The 20,125-nt window shown below is 42.9% G+C and overlaps 23 non-coding genes across 23 annotated transcripts; all 23 read left to right on the plus strand.

Moving 5' to 3' along the window:
• The first annotated feature begins 176 nt into the window (after positions 1-176).
• On the plus strand, positions 177-258 carry trnal-aag. The gene has a single exon. It is a non-coding gene; the product is annotated as a tRNA-Leu (tRNA).
• A 738-nt stretch (positions 259-996) lies between these two features.
• Positions 997-1,078, plus strand: trnal-aag. The gene has a single exon. It is a non-coding gene; the product is annotated as a tRNA-Leu (tRNA).
• Positions 1,079-3,029: 1,951 nt separating this feature from the next.
• On the plus strand, positions 3,030-3,111 carry trnal-aag. Its single transcript has one exon. It is a non-coding gene; the product is annotated as a tRNA-Leu (tRNA).
• Positions 3,112-3,848: 737 nt separating this feature from the next.
• trnal-uag lies at positions 3,849-3,930 on the plus strand. Its single transcript has one exon. It is a non-coding gene; the product is annotated as a tRNA-Leu (tRNA).
• Positions 3,931-4,667: 737 nt separating this feature from the next.
• On the plus strand, positions 4,668-4,749 carry trnal-uag. The gene has a single exon. It is a non-coding gene; the product is annotated as a tRNA-Leu (tRNA).
• A 737-nt stretch (positions 4,750-5,486) lies between these two features.
• Positions 5,487-5,568, plus strand: trnal-uag. The gene has a single exon. It is a non-coding gene; the product is annotated as a tRNA-Leu (tRNA).
• A 742-nt stretch (positions 5,569-6,310) lies between these two features.
• trnal-uag lies at positions 6,311-6,392 on the plus strand. The gene has a single exon. It is a non-coding gene; the product is annotated as a tRNA-Leu (tRNA).
• Positions 6,393-7,129: 737 nt separating this feature from the next.
• trnal-uag lies at positions 7,130-7,211 on the plus strand. Its single transcript has one exon. It is a non-coding gene; the product is annotated as a tRNA-Leu (tRNA).
• A 737-nt stretch (positions 7,212-7,948) lies between these two features.
• trnal-uag lies at positions 7,949-8,030 on the plus strand. Its single transcript has one exon. It is a non-coding gene; the product is annotated as a tRNA-Leu (tRNA).
• A 737-nt stretch (positions 8,031-8,767) lies between these two features.
• Positions 8,768-8,849, plus strand: trnal-aag. Its single transcript has one exon. It is a non-coding gene; the product is annotated as a tRNA-Leu (tRNA).
• Positions 8,850-9,586: 737 nt separating this feature from the next.
• trnal-uag lies at positions 9,587-9,668 on the plus strand. The gene has a single exon. It is a non-coding gene; the product is annotated as a tRNA-Leu (tRNA).
• Positions 9,669-10,410: 742 nt separating this feature from the next.
• On the plus strand, positions 10,411-10,492 carry trnal-aag. Its single transcript has one exon. It is a non-coding gene; the product is annotated as a tRNA-Leu (tRNA).
• A 737-nt stretch (positions 10,493-11,229) lies between these two features.
• trnal-aag lies at positions 11,230-11,311 on the plus strand. The gene has a single exon. It is a non-coding gene; the product is annotated as a tRNA-Leu (tRNA).
• Positions 11,312-12,047: 736 nt separating this feature from the next.
• Positions 12,048-12,129, plus strand: trnal-uag. The gene has a single exon. It is a non-coding gene; the product is annotated as a tRNA-Leu (tRNA).
• Positions 12,130-12,863: 734 nt separating this feature from the next.
• On the plus strand, positions 12,864-12,945 carry trnal-aag. The gene has a single exon. It is a non-coding gene; the product is annotated as a tRNA-Leu (tRNA).
• A 737-nt stretch (positions 12,946-13,682) lies between these two features.
• On the plus strand, positions 13,683-13,764 carry trnal-uag. The gene has a single exon. It is a non-coding gene; the product is annotated as a tRNA-Leu (tRNA).
• Positions 13,765-14,500: 736 nt separating this feature from the next.
• Positions 14,501-14,582, plus strand: trnal-aag. Its single transcript has one exon. It is a non-coding gene; the product is annotated as a tRNA-Leu (tRNA).
• A 737-nt stretch (positions 14,583-15,319) lies between these two features.
• trnal-aag lies at positions 15,320-15,401 on the plus strand. Its single transcript has one exon. It is a non-coding gene; the product is annotated as a tRNA-Leu (tRNA).
• A 734-nt stretch (positions 15,402-16,135) lies between these two features.
• On the plus strand, positions 16,136-16,217 carry trnal-aag. Its single transcript has one exon. It is a non-coding gene; the product is annotated as a tRNA-Leu (tRNA).
• A 739-nt stretch (positions 16,218-16,956) lies between these two features.
• Positions 16,957-17,038, plus strand: trnal-uag. The gene has a single exon. It is a non-coding gene; the product is annotated as a tRNA-Leu (tRNA).
• Positions 17,039-17,774: 736 nt separating this feature from the next.
• trnal-uag lies at positions 17,775-17,856 on the plus strand. The gene has a single exon. It is a non-coding gene; the product is annotated as a tRNA-Leu (tRNA).
• A 737-nt stretch (positions 17,857-18,593) lies between these two features.
• trnal-uag lies at positions 18,594-18,675 on the plus strand. The gene has a single exon. It is a non-coding gene; the product is annotated as a tRNA-Leu (tRNA).
• A 737-nt stretch (positions 18,676-19,412) lies between these two features.
• Positions 19,413-19,494, plus strand: trnal-aag. The gene has a single exon. It is a non-coding gene; the product is annotated as a tRNA-Leu (tRNA).
• Positions 19,495-20,125: the final 631 nt, after the last annotated feature.

A 20,125-nucleotide genomic window follows, 5' to 3' on the forward strand; every position in this document is an offset into this window, starting at 1 on the left:
CAACATCAGATAAATTAAGATTTTTAGAAAGAGAATCAAAAAAAGATGAAGGACGCAAGAGCAACATGAGATACATAAAGATTTTAAAGAAGAAAATGAAAAAGAAGACTAAAATACAAGGAAGTGCAGACGCTCTAGGTAACTGACGAGAAAGTTTGGAAATCTTGCCAGAGCTGGGTAGTGTGGCCGAGCGGTCTAAGGCGCTGGATTAAGGCTCCAGTCTCTAAGGAGGCGTGGGTTCAAATCCCACCACTGCCATCTTTATTGAGTTTGTTTGCGCAAGGTATCACATGTTCTGCTTTATTTCAGTGTTTTTACTTTCATGCAGGGCCATGCAAGGGAGAAAAGAAGCAATGTTGTGTGTCACGGATGGGGTTCCAACTCAATAGTGTAGTCCATCGCCTTAACCAACCAGCCACCAAGTCCTGTGCCCCCACGGTGGCAGTTGCACCTCCTACCGGTAGTTGTTCACGTCAAATCCTTGATTGGAAAAAAGGAAAGTTGTGATGGTCTGTGCGATGACCAAGCAGTCTATTTTAACAGTGGGAACTGTGGCCAAGCTGTCCAGAGAACTGGATTTAAGGACCCAGTCTTTCAGAGGTGTCGGTTCAAAGTCCACCACTGCAACTTTTTCTCAACAGAAAACTGTAATGTAATTTCAAACAAGGCCACCAAGGACACCGGACAAATAAAGGGAATCCAGCCTTTACCCTAATTCCCACGTCTATTATTGCAATTATCTGCCGTGTTTTTCTAATTCAATCTGCTTCAGACATAAAAGCAGAAACTAATTCTAAGTTTATACGATGGAAGAAAGAGCAACATCAGATAAATTAAGATTTTTAGAAAGAGAATCAAAAAAAGATGAAGGACGCAAGAGCAACATGAGATACATAAAGATTTTAAAGAAGAAAATGAAAAAGAAGACTAAAATACAAGGGAGTGCAGACGCTCTGGGTAACTGACGAGAAAGTGTGAAAACCTGAAGTAGAGCTGGGTAGTGTGGCCGAGCGGTCTAAGGCGCTGGATTAAGGCTCCAGTCTCTAAGGAGGCGTGGGTTCAAATCCCACCACTGCCATCTTTATTGAGTTTGTTTGCGCAAGCTATCACATGTTCTGCTTTATTTCAGTGTTTTTACTTTCATGCAGGGCCATGCAAGGGAGAAAAGAAGCAATGTTGTGTGTCACGGATGGGGTTCCAACTCAATAGTGTAGTCCATCGCCTTAACCAACCAGCCACCAAGTCCTGTGCCCCCACGGTGGCAGTTGCACCTCCTACCGGTAGTTGTTCACGTCAAATCCTTGATTGGAAAAAAGGAAAGTTGTGATGGTCTGTGCGATGACCAAGCAGTCTATTTTAACAGTGGGAACTGTGGCCAAGCTGTCCAGAGAACTGGATTTAAGGACCCAGTCTTTCAGAGGTGTCGGTTCAAATTCCACCACTGCAACTTTTTCTCAACAGAAAACTGTAATGTAATTTCAAACAAGGCCACCAAGGACACCGGACAAATAAAGGGAATCCAGCCTTTACCCTCATTCCCACGTCTATTATTGCAATTATCTGCCGTGTTTTTCTAATTCAATCTGCTTCAGACATAAAAGCAGAAACTAATTCTAAGTTTATACGATGAAAGAAAGAGCAACATCAGATAAATAAAGATTTTTAGAAAGAGAATCAAAAAAAGATGAAGGACGCAAGAGCAACATGAGATACATAAAGATTTTAAAGAAGAAAATGAAAAAGAAGACTAAAATACAAGGGAGTGCAGACGCTCTGGGTAACTGACGAGAAAGTGTGAAAACCTGAAGTAGAGCTGGGTAGTGTGGCCGAGCGGTCTAAGGTGCTGGATTTAGGCTCCAGTCTCTAAGGAGGCGTGGGTTCAAATCAAGGACCAAGGACACCGGACAAATAAAGGGAATCCAGCCTTTACCCTAATTCCCAGGTCTGTTATTGCAATTATCTGCCGTATTTTTCTAATTCAATCTGCTTCAGACATAAAAGCAGAAACTAATTCTAAGTTTATACGATGAAAGAAAGAGCAACATCAGATAAATAAAGATTTTTAGAAAGAGAATCAAAAAAAGATGAAGGACGCAAGAGCAACATGAGATACATAAAGATTTTAAAGAAGAAAATTAAAAAGAAGACTGAAATACAAGGGAGTGCAGACGCTCTAGGTAACTGACGAGAAAGTGTGAATATTTTGCCAGAGCTGGGTAGTGTGGCCGTGCGGTCTAAGGCGCTGGATTAAGGCTCCAGTCACTAAGGAGGCGTGGGTTCAAATCCATCCACTGCCATCTTTATTGAGTTTGTATGCGCAAGCTATCACATTTTCTGCATTATTTCAGCGTTTTTACTTTCATGCAGGGCCGTGCAAGGGAGAAAATAATCAATGTTGTGCGGATGGGGTTCCAACTCAATAGTGTAGTCCATCGCCTTAACCAACCAGCCACCAAGTCCTGTTCTCTCACGGTGGCAGTTGCACCTCCTACCGGTGGTTGTTCACGTCAAATCCTTGATTGGAAAAAAGGAAAGTTGTGATGGTCTGTGGGACGACCCAGCAGTCCATTTTAACAGTTGGTACTGTGGGCGAGCTGTCCAGAGAACTGGATTTAAGGACCCAGTCTTTCAGAGGTGTCGGTTCAAAGTCCACCACTGCAACTTTTTCTCAACAGAAAACTGTAATGTAATTTCAAACAAGGCCACCAAGGACACCGGACAAATAAAGGGAATCCAGCCTTTACCCTAATTCCCACGTCTGTTATTGCAATTATCTGCCGTGTTTTTCTAATTCAATCTGCTTCAGACATAAAAGCAGAAACTAATTCTAAGTTTATACGATGGAAGAAAGAGCAACATCAGATAAATTAAGATTTTTAGAAAGAGAATCAAAAAAAGATGAAGGACGCAAGAGCAACATGAGATACATAAAGATTTTAAAGAAGAAAATGAAAAAGAAGACTAAAATACAAGGAAGTGCAGACGCTCTAGGTAACTTACGAGAAAGTTTGGAAATCGTGCCAGAGCTGGGTAGTGTGGCTGAGCGGTCTAAGGCACTGGATTAAGGCTCCAGTCTCTAAGGAGGCGTGGGTTCAAATCCCACCACTGCCATCTTTATTGAGTTTGTTTGCGCAAGCTATCACATGTTCTGCTTTATTTCAGTGTTTTTACTTTCATGCAGGGCCATGCAAGGGAGAAAAGAAGCAATGTTGTGTGTCACGGATGGGGTTCCAACTCAATAGTGTAGTCCATCACCTTAACCAACCAGCCACCAAGTCCTGTGCCCCCACGGTGGCAGTTGCACCTCCTACCGGTAGTTGTTCACGTCAAATCCTTGATTGGAAAAAAGGAAAGTTGTGATGGTCTGTGCGATGACCAAGCAGTCTATTTTAACAGTGGGAACTGTGGCCAAGCTGTCCAGAGAACTGGATTTAAGGACCCAGTCTTTCAGAGGTGTCGGTTCAAAGTCCACCACTGCAACTTTTTCTCAACAGAATACTGTAATGTAATTTCAAACAAGGCCACCAAGGACACCGGACAAATAAAGGGAATCCAGCCTTTACCCTCATTCCCACGTCTATTATTGCTATTATCTGCCGTGTTTTTCTAATTCAATCTGCTTCAGACATAAAAGCAGAAACTAATTCTAAGTTTATACGATGGAAGAAAGAGCAACATCAGATAAATTAAGATTTTTAGAAAGAGAATCAAAAAAAGATGAAGGACGCAAGAGCAACATGAGATACATAAAGATTTTAAAGAAGAAAATTAAAAAGAAGACTGAAATACAAGGGAGTGCAGACGCTCTAGGTAACTGACGAGAAAGTGTGAATGTTTTGCCGGAGTTGGGTAGTGTGGCAGAGTGGTCTAAGGCGCTGGATTTAGGCTCCAGTCTCTAAGGAGGCGTGGGTTCAAATCCCACCACTGCCATCTTTATTGAGTTTGTTTGCGCAAGCTATCACATGTTCTGCTTTATTTCAGCGTTTTTACTTTCATGCAGGGCCATGCAAGGGAGAAAAGAAGCAATGTTGTGTGTCACGGATGGGGTTCCAACTCAATAGTGTAGTCCATCGCCTTAACCAACCAGCCACCAAGTCCTGTGCCCCCACGGTGGCAGTTGCACCTCCTACCGGTGGTTGTTCACGTCAAATCCTTGATTGGAAAAAAGGAAAGTTGTGATGGTCTGTGCGACGATCAAGCAGTCCATTTTAACAGTGGGAACTGTGGCCGAGCTGTCCAGAGAACTGGATTTAAGGACCCAGTCTTTCGGAGGTGTCGGTTCAAAGTCCACCACTACAACTTTTTCTCAACAGAAAACTGTAATGTAATTTCAAACAAGGCCACCAAGGACACCGGACAAATAAAGGGAATCCAGCCTTTACCCTAATTCCCACGTCTATTATTGCTATTATCTGCCGTGTTTTTCTAATTCAATCTGCTTCAGACATAAAAGCAGAAACTAATTCTAAGTTTATACGATGAAAGAAAGAGCAACATCAGATAAATTAAGATTTTTAGAAAGAGAATCAAAAAAAGATGAAGGACGCAAGAGCAACATGAGATACATAAAGATTTTAAAGAAGAAAATTAAAAAGAAGACTGAAATACAAGGGAGTGCAGACGCTCTAGGTAACTGACGAGAAAGTGTGAATGTTTTGCCGGAGTTGGGTAGTGTGGCCGAGTGGTCTAAGGCGCTGGATTTAGGCTCCAGTCTCTAAGGAGGCGTGGGTTCAAATCCCACCACTGCCATCTTTATTGAGTTTGTTTGCGCAAGCTATCACATGTTCTGCTTTATTTCAGCGTTTTTACTTTCATGCAGGGCCATGCAAGGGAGAAAAGAAGCAATGTTGTGTGTCACGGATGGGGTTCCAACTCAATAGTGTAGTCCATCGCCTTAACCAACCAGCCACCAAGTCCTGTGCCCCCACGGTGGCAGTTGCACCTCCTACCGGTGGTTGTTCACGTCAAATCCTTGATTGGAAAAAAGGAAAGTTGTGATGGTCTGTGCGACGATCAAGCAGTCCATTTTAACAGTGGGAACTGTGGCCGAGCTGTCCAGAGAACTGGATTTAAGGACCCAGTCTTTCGGAGGTGTGGGTTCAAAGTCCAACGCTGCAACTTTTTCTCAACAGAAAACTGTAATGTAATTTCAAACAAGGCCACCAAGGACACCGGACAAATAAAGGGAATCCAGCCTTTACCCTAATTCCCACGTCTGTTATTGCAATTATCTGCCGTGTTTTTCTAATTCAATCTGCTTCAGACATAAAAGCAGAAACTAATTCTAAGTTTATACGATGAAAGAAAGAGCAACATCAGATAAATTAAGATTTTTAAAAAGAGAATCAAAAAAAGATGAAGGACGCAAGAGCAACATGAGATACATAAAGATTTTAAAGAAGAAAATGAAAAAGAAGACTAAAATACAAGGAAGTGCAGACGCTCTAGGTAACTGATGAGAAAGTGTGAATATTTTGCCAGAGCTGGGTAGTGTGGCTGAGCGGTCTAAGGCGCTGGATTTAGGCTCCAGTCTCTAAGGAGGCGTGGGTTCAAATCCCACCACTGCCATCTTTATTGAGTTTGTTTGCGCAAGCTATCACATGTTCTGCGTTATTTCAGGGTTTTTACTTTCATGTCGCCCATGCAAGGGAGAAAAGAAGCAATGATGTGTGTCACGGATGGGGTTCCAACTCAATAGTGTAGTCCTTCGCCTTAACCAACCAGCCACCAAGTCCTGTGCCCCCGCGGTGGCAGTTGCACCTCCTACCGGTGGTTGTTCACGTCAAATCCTTGATTGGAAAAAAGGAAAGTTGTGATGGTCTGTGGGACGACCCAGCAGTCCATTTTAACAGTGGGTACTGTGGCCAAGCTGTCCAGAGAACTGGATTTAAGGACCCAGTCTTTCGGAGGTGTCGGTTCAAAGTCCACCGCTGCAAGTTTTTCTCAACAGAAAACAGAAAACTGTAATGTAATTTCAAACAAGGCCACCAAGGACACCGGAAAATAAAGGGAATCCAGCCTTTACCCTAATTCCCACGTCTGTTATTGCAATTATCTGCCGTGTTTTTCTAATTCAATCTGCTACAGACATAAAAGCAGAAACGAATTCTAAGTTTATACGATGGAAGAAAGAGCAACATCAGATAAATTAAGATTTTTAAAAAGAGAATCAAAAAAAGATGAAGGACGCAAGAGCAACATGAGATACATAAAGATTTTAAAGAAGAAAATGAAAAAGAAGACTAAAATTCAAGGAAGTACAGACGCTCTAGGTAACTGACAAGAAAGTGTGGAAATCTTGCCAGAGCTGGGTAGTGTGGCCGAGCGGTCTAAGGCGCTGGATTTAGGCTCCAGTCTCTAAGGAGGCGTGGGTTCAAATCCCACCACAGCCATCTTTATTGAGTTTGTTTGCGCAAGCTATCACATGTTCTGCTTTATTTCAGCGTTTTTACTTTCATGCAGGGCCATGCAAGGGAGAAAAGAAGCAATGTTGTGTGTCACGGATGGGGTTCCAACTCAATAGTGTAGTCCATCGCCTTAACCAACCAGCCACCAAGTCCTGTGCCCCCGCGCTGGCAATTGCACCTCCTACTGGTGGTTGTTCATGTCAATTCCTTGATTGGAAAAAAGGAAAGTTGTGATGGTCTCTGCGACGACCAAGCAGTCCATATTAACAGTGGGAACTGTGGCCGAGCTGTCCAGAGAACTGGATTTAAGGACCCAGTCTTTCGGAGGTGTCGGTTCAAAGTCCACCGCTGCAACATTTTCTCAACAGAAAACTGTAATGTAATTTCAAACAAGGCCACCAAGGACACCGGACAAATAAAGGGAATCCAGCCTTTACCCTAATTCCCACGTCTGTTATTGCAATTATCTGCCGTGTTTTTCTAATTCAATCTGCTTCAGACATAAAAGCAGAAACGAATTCTAAGTTTATACGATGGAAGAAAGAGCAACATCAGATAAATTAAGATTTTTAAAAAGAGAATCAAAAAAAGATGAAGGACGCAAGAGCAACATGAGATACATAAAGATTTTAAAGAAGAAAATGAAAAAGAAGACTAAAATTCAAGGAAGTACAGACGCTCTAGGTAACTGACAAGAAAGTGTGGAAATCTTGCCAGAGCTGGGTAGTGTGGCCGAGCGGTCTAAGGCGCTGGATTTAGGCTCCAGTCTCTAAGGAGGCGTGGGTTCAAATCCCACCACTGCCATCTTTATTGAGTTTGTTTGCGCAAGCTATCACATGTTCTGCTTTATTTCAGCGTTTTTACTTTCATGCAGGGCCATGCAAGGGAGAAAAGAAGCAATGTTGTGTGTCACGGATGGGGTTCCAACTCAATAGTGTAGTCCATCGCCTTAACCAACCAGCCACCAAGTCCTGTGCCCCCGCGCTGGCAATTGCACCTCCTACTGGTGGTTGTTCATGTCAATTCCTTGATTGGAAAAAAGGAAAGTTGTGATGGTCTGTGCGACGACCAAGCAGTCCATATTAACAGTGGGAACTGTGGCCGAGCTGTCCAGAGAACTGGATTTAAGGACCCAGTCTTTCGGAGGTGTCGGTTCAAAGTCCACCGCTGCAACATTTTCTCAACAGAAAACTGTAATGTAATTTCAAACAAGGCCACCAAGGACACCGGACAAATAAAGGGAATCCAGCCTTTACCCTAATTCCCACGTCTGTTATTGCAATTATCTGCCGTGTTTTTCTAATTCAATCTGCTTCAGACATAAAAGCAGAAACGAATTCTAAGTTTATACGATGGAAGAAAGAGCAACATCAGATAAATTAAGATTTTTAAAAAGAGAATCAAAAAAAGATGAAGGACGCAAGAGCAACATGAGATACATAAAGATTTTAAAGAAGAAAATGAAAAAGAAGACTAAAATTCAAGGAAGTACAGACGCTCTAGGTAACTGACAAGAAAGTGTGGAAATCTTGCCAGAGCTGGGTAGTGTGGCCGAGCGGTCTAAGGCGCTGGATTTAGGCTCCAGTCTCTAAGGAGGCGTGGGTTCAAATCCCACCACTGCCATCTTTATTGAGTTTGTTTGCGCAAGCTATCACATGTTCTGCTTTATTTCAGCGTTTTTACTTTCATGCAGGGCCATGCAAGGGAGAAAAGAAGCAATGTTGTGTGTCACGGATGGGGTTCCAACTCAATAGTGTAGTCCATCGCCTTAACCAACCAGCCACCAAGTCCTGTGCCCCCGCGCTGGCAATTGCACCTCCTACTGGTGGTTGTTCATGTCAATTCCTTGATTGGAAAAAAGGAAAGTTGTGATGGTCTGTGCGACGATCAAGCAGTCCATTTTAACAGTGGGAACTGTGGCCGAGCTGTCCAGAGAACTGGATTTAAGGACCCAGTCTTTCGGAGGTGTCGGTTCAAAGTCCACCACTACAACTTTTTCTCAACAGAAAACTGTAATGTAATTTCAAACAAGGCCACCAAGGACACCGGACAAATAAAGGGAATCCAGCCTTTACCCTAATTCCCACGTCTATTATTGCTATTATCTGCCGTGTTTTTCTAATTCAATCTGCTTCAGACATAAAAGCAGAAACTAATTCTAAGTTTATACGATGAAAGAAAGAGCAACATCAGATAAATTAAGATTTTTAGAAAGAGAATCAAAAAAAGATGAAGGACGCAAGAGCAACATGAGATACATAAAGATTTTAAAGAAGAAAATTAAAAAGAAGACTGAAATACAAGGGAGTGCAGACGCTCTAGGTAACTGACGAGAAAGTGTGAATGTTTTGCCGGAGTTGGGTAGTGTGGCCGAGTGGTCTAAGGCGCTGGATTTAGGCTCCAGTCTCTAAGGAGGCGTGGGTTCAAATCCCACCACTGCCATCTTTATTGAGTTTGTTTGCGCAAGCTATCACATGTTCTGCTTTATTTCAGCGTTTTTACTTTCATGCAGGGCCATGCAAGGGAGAAAAGAAGCAATGTTGTGTGTCACGGATGGGGTTCCAACTCAATAGTGTAGTCCATCGCCTTAACCAACCAGCCACCAAGTCCTGTGCCCCCACGGTGGCAGTTGCACCTCCTACCGGTGGTTGTTCACGTCAAATCCTTGATTGGAAAAAAGGAAAGTTGTGATGGTCTGTGCGACGATCAAGCAGTCCATTTTAACAGTGGGAACTGTGGCCGAGCTGTCCAGAGAACTGGATTTAAGGACCCAGTCTTTCGGAGGTGTGGGTTCAAAGTCCAACGCTGCAACTTTTTCTCAACAGAAAACTGTAATGTAATTTCAAACAAGGCCACCAAGGACACCGGACAAATAAAGGGAATCCAGCCTTTACCCTCATTCCCACGTCTGTTATTGCAATTATCTGCCGTGTTTTTCTAATTCAATCTGCTTCAGACATAAAAGCAGAAACTAATTCTAAGTTTATACGATGGAAGAAAGAGCAACATCAGATAAATTAAGATTTTTAAAAAGAGAATCAAAAAAAGATGAAGGACGCAAGAGCAACATGAGATACATAAAGATTTTAAAGAAGAAAATGAAAAAGAAGACTAAAATACAAGGAAGTGCAGACGCTCTAGGTAACTGATGAGAAAGTGTGAATATTTTGCCAGAGCTGGGTAGTGTGGCCGAGCGGTCTAAGGCGCTGGATTTAGGCTCCAGTCTCTAAGGAGGCGTGGGTTCAAATCCCACCACTGCCATCTTTATTGAGTTTGTTTGCGCAAGCTATCACATGTTCTGCGTTATTTCAGGGTTTTTACTTTCATGTCGCCCATGCAAGGGAGAAAAGAAGCAATGATGTGTGTCACGGATGGGGTTCCAACTCAATAGTGTAGTCCTTCGCCTTAACCAACCAGCCACCAAGTCCTGTGCCCCCGCGGTGGCAGTTGCACCTCCTACCGGTGGTTGTTCACGTCAAATCCTTGATTGGAAAAAAGGAAAGTTGTGATGGTTTGTGGGACGACCCAGCAGTCCATTTTAACAGTGGGTACTGTGGCCAAGCTGTCCAGAGAACTGGATTTAAGGACCCAGTCTTTCGGAGGTGTCGGTTCAAAGTCCACCGCTGCAAGTTTTTCTCAACAGAAAACAGAAAACTGTAATGTAATTTCAAACAAGGCCACCAAGGACACCGGAAAATAAAGGGAATCCAGCCTTTACCCTAATTCCCACGTCTGTTATTGCAATTATCTGCCGTGTTTTTCTAATTCAATCTGCTACAGACATAAAAGCAGAAACGAATTCTAAGTTGATACGATGGAAGAAAGAGCAACATCAGATAAATTAAGATTTTTAAAAAGAGAATCAAAAAAAGATGAAGGACGCAAGAGCAACATGAGATACATAAAGATTTTAAAGAAGAAAATGAAAAAGAAGACTAAAATTCAAGGAAGTACAGACGCTCTAGGTAACTGACAAGAAAGTGTGGAAATCTTGCCAGAGCTGGGTAGTGTGGCCGAGCGGTCTAAGGCGCTGGATTTAGGCTCCAGTCTCTAAGGAGGCGTGGGTTCAAATCCCACCACTGCCATCTTTATTGAGTTTGTTTGCGCAAGCTATCACATGTTCTGCTTTATTTCAGCGTTTTTACTTTCATGCAGGGCCATGCAAGGGAGAAAAGAAGCAATGTTGTGTGTCACGGATGGGGTTCCAACTCAATAGTGTAGTCCATCGCCTTAACCAACCAGCCACCAAGTCCTGTGCCCCCGCGCTGGCAATTGCACCTCCTACTGGTGGTTGTTCATGTCAATTCCTTGATTGGAAAAAAGGAAAGTTGTGATGGTCTGTGCGACGACCAAGCAGTCCATATTAACAGTGGGAACTGTGGCCGAGCTGTCCAGAGAACTGGATTTAAGGACCCAGTCTTTCGGAGGTGTCGGTTCAAAGTCCACCGCTGCAACATTTTCTCAACAGAAAACTGTAATGTAATTTCAAACAAGGCCACCAAGGACACCGGACAAATAAAGGGAATCCAGCCTTTACCCTAATTCCCACGTCTGTTATTGCAATTATCTGCCGTGTTTTTCTAATTCAATCTGCTTCAGACATAAAAGCAGAAACGAATTCTAAGTTTATACGATGGAAGAAAGAGCAACATCAGATAAATTAAGATTTTTAAAAAGAGAATCAAAAAAAGATGAAGGACGCAAGAGCAACATGAGATACATAAAGATTTTAAAGAAGAAAATGAAAAAGAAGACTAAAATTCAAGGAAGTACAGACGCTCTAGGTAACTGACAAGAAAGTGTGGAAATCTTGCCAGAGCTGGGTAGTGTGGCCGAGCGGTCTAAGGCGCTGGATTTAGGCTCCAGTCTCTAAGGAGGCGTGGGTTCAAATCCCACCACTGCCATCTTTATTGAGTTTGTTTGCGCAAGCTATCACATGTTCTGCTTTATTTCAGCGTTTTTACTTTCATGCAGGGCCATGCAAGGGAGAAAAGAAGCAATGTTGTGTGTCACGGATGGGGTTCCAACTCATTAGTGTAGTCCATCACCTTAACCAATTAGCCACCAAGTCCTGTGCTCTCGCTGTGGCAGTTGTACCTCCTACCGGGGGTTGTTCACGTCAAATCCTTGATTGGAAAAAAGGAAAGTTGTGATGGTCTGTGTGACGACCAAGCAGTCAGTTTTAACAGTGGGAACTGTGGCCGAGCTGTCCAGAGAACTGGATTTAAGGACCCAGTCTTTCGGAGGTGTCGGTTCAAAGTCCACCGCTGGAACTTTTTCTCAACAGAAAACTGTAATGTAATTTCAAACAAGGCCACCAAGGACACCGGAAAATAAAGGGAATCCAGCCTTTACCCTAATTCCCACGTCTGTTATTGCAATTATCTGCCGTGTTTTTCTAATTCAATCTTCTTCAGACATAAAAGCAGAAACTAATTCTAAGTTTATACGATGGAAGAAAGAGCAACATCAGATAAATTAAGATTTTTAAAAAGAGAATCAAAAAAAGATGAAGGACGCAAGAGCAACATGAGATACATAAAGATTTTAAAGAAGAAAATGAAAAAGAAGACTAAAATACAAGGAAGTGCAGACGCTCTAGGTAACTGACGAGAAAGTGTGGAAATCTTGCCAGAGCTGGGTAGTGTGGCCGAGCGGTCGAAGGCGTTGGATTTAGGCTCCAGTCTCTAAGGAGGCGTGGGTTCAAATCCCACCACTGCCATCTTTATTGAGTTTGTTTGCGCAAGCTATCACATGTTCTGCTTTATTTCTGTGTTTTTACTTTCATGTAGGGCCATGCAAGGGAGAAAAAAATCAATGTTCTGTGTCACGGATGGGGTTCCAACTCAATAGTGTAGTCCATCGCCTTAACCAACCAGCCACCAAGTCATGTGCTCTCACGGTGGCAGTTGCACCTCCTACCGGTGGTTGTTCATGTCAAATCCTTGATTGGAATTAAGGAAAGTTGTGATGGTCTGTGGGACGACCCAGCAGTCCATTTTAACAGTTGGTACTGTGGGCGAGCTGTCCAGAGAACTGGATTTAAGGACCCAGTCTTTCAGAGGTGTCGGTTCAAAGTCCACCACTGCAACTTTTTCTCAACAGAAAACTGTAATGTAATTTCAAACAAGGCCACCAAGGACACCGGAAAATAAAGGGAATCCAGCCTTTACCCTCATTCCCACGTCTATTATTGCTATTATCTGACGTGTTTTTCTAATTCAATCTGCTTCAGACATAAAAGCAGAAACTAATTCTAAGTTTATACGATGAAAGAAAGAGCAACATCAGATAAATTAAGATTTTTAAAAAGAGAATCAAAAAAAGATGAAGGACGCAAGAGCAACATGAGATACATAAAGATTTTAAAGAAGAAAATGAAAAAGAAGACTAAAATACAAGGGAGTGCAGACGCTCTTTCTCTGACGAGAAAGTGTGAATGTTTTGCCGGAGTTGGGTAGTGTGGCCGAGCGGTCTAAGGCGTTGGATTTAGGCTCCAGTCTCTAAGGAGGCGTGGGTTCAAATCCCACCATTGCCATCTTTATTGAGTTTGTTTGCGCAAGCTATCACATGTTCTGCTTTATTTCAGCTTTTTTACTTTCATGCAGGGCCATGCAAGGGAGAAAAGAAGCAATGTTGTGTGTCACGGATGGGGTTCCAACTCAATAGCGTAGTCCATCGCCTTAACCAACCAGCCACCAAGTCCTGTGCCCCCGCGGTGGCAGTTGCACCTCCTACCGGTGGTTTATCACGTCAAATCCTTGATTGGAAACAAGGAAACTTGGGCTGGGCTGTGCGATGACCCAGCAGTCCATTTTAACAGTGGGTACTGTGGCCGAGCTGTCCAGAGAACTGGATATAAGGACCCAGTCTTTCAGAGGTGTCGGATCAAAGTCCACCACTGCAACTTTTTCTCAACAGAAAACTGTAATGTAATTTCAAACAAGGCCACCAAGGACACCGGAAAATAAAGGGAATCCAGCCTTTACCCTCATTCCCACGTCTATTATTGCTATTATCTGACGTGTTTTTCTAATTCAATCTGCTTCAGACATAAAAGCAGAAACTAATTCTAAGTTTATACGATGGAAGAAAGAGCAACATCAGATAAATTAAGATTTTTAAAAAGAGAATCAAAAAAAGATGAAGGACGCAAGAGCAACATGAGATACATAAAGATTTTAAAGAAGAAAATTGAAAAAGAAGACTAAAATACAAGGAAGTGCAGACGCTCTAGGTAACTGACGAGAAAGTCTGGCAATCTTGCAAGAGCTGGGTAGTGTGGCAGAGTGGTCTAAGGCGCTGGATTTAGGCTCCAGTCTCTAAGGAGGCGTGGGTTCAAATCCCACTGCTGCCATCTTTATAGAGTTTGTTTGCGCAAGCTATCACATGTTCTGCTTTATTTCAGCGTTTTTACTTTCATGCAGGGCCATGCAAGGGAGAAAAGAAGCAATCTTGTGTGTCACGGATGGGGATCCGACTCAATAGTGTAGTCCATCGCCTTAACCAACCAGCCACCAAGTCCTGTGCCCCCGCAGTGGCAGTTGCACCTCCTACCGGTGGTTGTTCACGTCAAATCCTTGATTGGAAAAAAGGAAAGTTGTGATGGTCTGTGCGACGACCAAGCAGTCCATTTTAACAGTGGGAACTCTGGCCGAGCTGTCCAGAGAACTGGATTTAAGGACCCAGTCTTTCGGAGGTGTCGGTTCAAAGTCCACCGCTGCAAGTTTTTCTCAACAGAAAACTGTAATGTAATTTCAAACAAGGCCACCAAGGACACCAGAAAATAAAGGGAATCCAGCCTTTACCCTAATTCCCACGTCTGTTATTGCAATTATCTGCCGTGTTTTTCTAATTCAATCTGCTTCAGACATAAAAGCAGAAACTAATTCTAAGTTTATACGATGGAAGAAAGAGCAACATCAGATAAATTAAGATTTTTTAAAAGAGAATCAAAAAAAGATGAAGGACGCAAGAGCAACATGAGATACATAAAGATTTTAAAGAAGAAAATGAAAAAGAAGACTAAAATACAAGGGTGTGCAGACGCTCTAGGTAACTGACGTGAAAGTGTGAATATTTTGCCAGAGCTGGGTAGTGTGGCCGAGTGGTCTAAGGCGCTGGATTTAGCCTCCAGTCTCTAAGGAGGCGTGGGTTCCAATCCCACCACTGCCATCTTTATTGAGTTTGTTTGCGCAAGCCATCACATGTTCTGCTTTATTTCAGCGTTTTTACTTTCATGTAGGGCCATGCAAGGGAGAAAAGAGGCAATGTTGTGTGTCACGGATAGGGTGCCAACTCAATAGTGTAGTCCATCGCCTTAACCAACCAGCCACAAAGTCCTGTGCCCCCGCGGTGGCAGTTGCACCTCTTACCGGTGGTTTATCACGTCAAAGCCTTGATTGGAAACAAGGAAACTTGGGCTGGGCTGTGCGATGACCCAGCAGTCCATTTTAACAGTGTGAACTGTGGCCGAGCTGTCCAGAGAACTGGATTTAACGACCCAGTCTTTCGGAGGTGTGGGTTCAAAGTCCACCGTTGCAACTTTTTCTCAACAGAAAACTGTAATGTAATTTCAAGCAAGGCCACCAAGGACACCGGACAAATAAAGGGAATCCAGCCTTTACCCTAATTCCCACGTCTGTTATTGCAATTATCTGCCGTGTTTTTCTAATTCAATCTGCTTCAGACATAAAAGCAGAAACTAATTCTAAGTTTATACGATGGAAGAAAGAGCAACATCAGATAAATTAAGATTTTTAAAAAGAGAATCAAAAAAAGATGAAGGACGCAAGAGCAACATGAGATACATAAAGATTTTAAAGAAGAAAATGAAAAAGAAGACTAAAATACAAGGAAGTGCAGACGCTCTAGGTAACTGACGAGAAAGTGTGGAAATCTTGCCAGAGCTGGGTAGTGTGGCCGAGCGGTCTAAGGCGTTGGATTTAGGCTCCAGTCTCTAAGGAGGCGTGGGTTCAAATCCCACCACTGCCATCTTTATTGAGTTTGTTTGCGCAAGCTATCACATGTTCTGCTTTATTTCTGTGTTTTTACTTTCATGTAGGGCCATGCAAGGGAGAAAAAAATCAATGTTCTGTGTCACGGATGGGGTTCCAACTCAATAGTGTAGTCCATCGCCTTAACCAACCAGCCACCAAGTCATGTGCTCTCACGGTGGCAGTTGCACCTCCTACCGGTGGTTGTTCATGTCAAATCCTTGATTGGAATTAAGGAAAGTTGTGATGGTCTGTGGGACGACCCAGCAGTCCATTTTAACAGTTGGTACTGTGGGCGAGCTGTCCAGAGAACTGGATTTAAGGACCCAGTCTTTCAGAGGTGTCGGTTCAAAGTCCACCACTGCAACTTTTTCTCAACAGAAAACTGTAATGTAATTTCAAACAAGGCCACCAAGGACACCGGAAAATAAAGGGAATCCAGCCTTTACCCTCATTCCCACGTCTATTATTGCTATTATCTGACGTGTTTTTCTAATTCAATCTGCTTCAGACATAAAAGCAGAAACTAATTCTAAGTTTATACGATGAAAGAAAGAGCAACATCAGATAAATTAAGATTTTTAAAAAGAGAATCAAAAAAAGATGAAGGACGCAAGAGCAACATGAGATACATAAAGATTTTAAAGAAGAAAATGAAAAAGAAGACTAAAATACAAGGGAGTGCAGACGCTCTTTCTCTGACGAGAAAGTGTGAATGTTTTGCCGGAGTTGGGTAGTGTGGCCGAGCGGTCTAAGGCGTTGGATTTAGGCTCCAGTCTCTAAGGAGGCGTGGGTTCAAATCCCACCATTGCCATCTTTATTGAGTTTGTTTGCGCAAGCTATCACATGTTCTGCTTTATTTCAGCTTTTTTTACTTTCATGCAGGGCCATGCAAGGGAGAAAAGAAGCAATGTTGTGTGTCACGGATGGGGTTCCAACTCAATAGCGTAGTCCATCGCCTTAACCAACCAGCCACCAAGTCCTGTGCCCCCGCGGTGGCAGTTGCACCTCCTACCGGTGGTTTATCACGTCAAATCCTTGATTGGAAACAAGGAAACTTGGGCTGGGCTGTGCGATGACCCAGCAGTCCATTTTAACAGTGGGTACTGTGGCCGAGCTGTCCAGAGAACTGGATATAAGGACCCAGTCTTTCAGAGGTGTCGGATCAAAGTCCACCACTGCAACTTTTTCTCAACAGAAAACTGTAATGTAATTTCAAACAAGGCCACCAAGGACACCGGACAAATAAAGGGAATCCAGCCTTTACCCTAATTCCCACGTCTGTTATTGCTATTATCTGCCGTGTTTTTCTAATTCAATCTGCTTCAGACATAAAAGCAGAAACTAATTCTAAGTTTATACGATGGAAGAAAGAGCAACATCAGATAAATTAAGATTTTTAAAAAGAGAATCAAAAAAAGATGAAGGACGCAAGAGCAACATGAGATACATAAAGATTTTAAAGAAGAAAATTGAAAAAGAAGACTAAAATACAAGGAAGTGCAGACGCTCTAGGTAACTGACGAGAAAGTCTGGCAATCTTGCAAGAGCTGGGTAGTGTGGCAGAGTGGTCTAAGGCGCTGGATTTAGGCTCCAGTCTCTAAGGAGGCGTGGGTTCAAATCCCACTGCTGCCATCTTTATAGAGTTTGTTTGCGCAAGCTATCACATGTTCTGCTTTATTTCAGCGTTTTTACTTTCATGCAGGGCCATGCAAGGGAGAAAAGAAGCAATCTTGTGTGTCACGGATGGGGATCCGACTCAATAGTGTAGTCCATCGCCTTAACCAACCAGCCACCAAGTCCTGTGCCCCCGCAGTGGCAGTTGCACCTCCTACCGGTGGTTGTTCACGTCAAATCCTTGATTGGAAAAAAGGAAAGTTGTGATGGTCTGTGCGACGACCAAGCAGTCCATTTTAACAGTGGGAACTCTGGCCGAGCTGTCCAGAGAACTGGATTTAAGGACCCAGTCTTTCGGAGGTGTCGGTTCAAAGTCCACCGCTGCAAGTTTTTCTCAACAGAAAACTGTAATGTAATTTCAAACAAGGCCACCAAGGACACCAGAAAATAAAGGGAATCCAGCCTTTACCCTAATTCCCACGTCTGTTATTGCAATTATCTGCCGTGTTTTTCTAATTCAATCTGCTTCAGACATAAAAGCAGAAACTAATTCTAAGTTTATACGATGGAAGAAAGAGCAACATCAGATAAATTAAGATTTTTTAAAAGAGAATCAAAAAAAGATGAAGGACGCAAGAGCAACATGAGATACATAAAGATTTTAAAGAAGAAAATGAAAAAGAAGACTAAAATACAAGGGTGTGCAGACGCTCTAGGTAACTGACGTGAAAGTGTGAATATTTTGCCAGAGCTGGGTAGTGTGGCCGAGTGGTCTAAGGCGCTGGATTTAGCCTCCAGTCTCTAAGGAGGCGTGGGTTCCAATCCCACCACTGCCATCTTTATTGAGTTTGTTTGCGCAAGCCATCACATGTTCTGCTTTATTTCAGCGTTTTTACTTTCATGTAGGGCCATGCAAGGGAGAAAAGAGGCAATGTTGTGTGTCACGGATAGGGTGCCAACTCAATAGTGTAGTCCATCGCCTTAACCAACCAGCCACAAAGTCCTGTGCCCCCGCGGTGGCAGTTGCACCTCTTACCGGTGGTTTATCACGTCAAAGCCTTGATTGGAAACAAGGAAACTTGGGCTGGGCTGTGCGATGACCCAGCAGTCCATTTTAACAGTGTGAACTGTGGCCGAGCTGTCCAGAGAACTGGATTTAACGACCCAGTCTTTCGGAGGTGTGGGTTCAAAGTCCACCGTTGCAACTTTTTCTCAACAGAAAACTGTAATGTAATTTCAAACAAGGCCACCAAGGACACCGGACAAATAAAGGGAATCCAGCCTTTACCCTAATTCCCACGTCTGTTATTGCAATTATCTGCCGTGTTTTTCTAATTCAAATTGCTTCAGACATAAAAGCAGAAACTAATTCTAAGTTTATACGATGGAAGAAAGAGCAACATCAGATAAATTAAGATTTTTAAAAAGAGAATCAAAAAAAGATGAAGGACGCAAGAGCAACATGAGATACATAAAGATTTTAAAGAAGAAAATGAAAAAGAAGACTAAAATACAAGGAAGTGCAGACGCTCTAGGTAACTGACGAGAAAGTGTGGAAATCTTGCAAGAGCTGGGTAGTGTGGCCGAGCGGTCTAAGGCGCTGGATATAGGCTCCAGTCTCTAAGGAGGCGTGGGTTCAAATCCCACCACTGCCATCTTTATTGAGTTTGTTTGTGCAAGCTATCACATGTTCTGCTTTATTTCAGCGTTTTTACTTTCATGTAGGGCCATGCAAGGGAGAAAAGAAGCAATGTTGTGTGTCAAGGATGGGGTTCCAACTCAATAGTGTAGTCCATCTCCTTAACCAACCAGCCACCAAGTCCTGTGCTCTCACGGTGGCAGTTGCACCTCCAACCGGTGGTTGTTCACGTCAAATCCTTGATTGGAAAAAAGGAAAGTTGTGATGGTCTGTGCGACGACCCAGCATTCCATTTTAACAGTGGGAACTGTGGCCGAGCTGTCCAGAGAACTGGATTTAAGGACCCAGTCTTTCAGAGGTGTCGGTTCAAAGTCCACCGCTGCAACTTTTTCTCAACAGAAAACTGTAATGTAATTTCAAACAAGGCCACCAAGGACACCGGACAAATAAAGGGAATCCAGCCTTTACCCTAATTCCCACGTTTGTTATTGCAATTATCTGCCGTGTTTTTCTAATTCAATCTGCTTCAGACATAAAAGCAGAAACTAATTCTAAGTTTATACGATGGAAGAAAGAGCAACATCAGATAAATTAAGATTTTTAAAAAGAGAATCAAAAAAAGATGAAGGACGCAAGAGCAACATGAGATACATAAAGATTTTAAAGAAGAAAATGAAAAAGAAGACTAAAATACAAGGAAGTACAGACGCTCTAGGTAACTGATGAGAAAGTGTAAATATTTTGCCAGAGCTGGGTAGTGTGGCCGAGCGGTCTAAGGCGCTGGATTAAGGCTCCAGTCTCTAAGGAGGCGTGGGTTCAAATCCCACCACTGCCATCTTTATTGAGTTTGTTCGCGGAAGCTATCACATGTTCTGCTTTATTTCAGCGTTTTTACTTTCATGTAGGGCCATGCAAGGGAGAAAAAAACAAATGTTGTGTGTCACGGATGGGGTTCCAACTCAATAGTGTAGTCCATCGCCTTAACCAACCAGCCACCAAGTCCTGTGCTCCCGCGGTGGCAGTTGTACCTCCTACCGGTGGTTGTTCACGTCAAAGCCTAGATTGTAAACAAGGAAAGTTGGCCTGCGCTGTCAGAAGACCTAGCAGTCCATTTTAACAGTTGGTACTGTGGCCAAGCTGTCCAGAGAACTGGATTTAAGGATCCAGTCTTTCAGAGGTTTGGGTTCAAAGTCCACCGCTTTAACTTTTTCTCAACAGAAAACTTTAATGCAATTTCAAGCAAGGACACCAAGGACACCAGAAAATAAAGGGAATCCAGCCTTTACCCTAATTCCCACGTCTGTTATTGCAATTATCTGCCGTGTTTTTCTAATTCAATCTGCTTCAGACATGAAAGCAGAAACTAATTCTAAGTTTATACGATGGAAGAAAGAGCAACATCAGATAAATTAAGATTTTTAAAAAGATAATCAAAAAAATATGAAGGACTCAAGAGCAACATGAGA

This window comes from Oncorhynchus mykiss, unplaced genomic scaffold (assembly GCF_013265735.2).
Source record: "Oncorhynchus mykiss isolate Arlee unplaced genomic scaffold, USDA_OmykA_1.1 un_scaffold_223, whole genome shotgun sequence".
In the NCBI taxonomy this organism is placed as follows: Eukaryota; Metazoa; Chordata; class Actinopteri; order Salmoniformes; family Salmonidae; genus Oncorhynchus; species Oncorhynchus mykiss.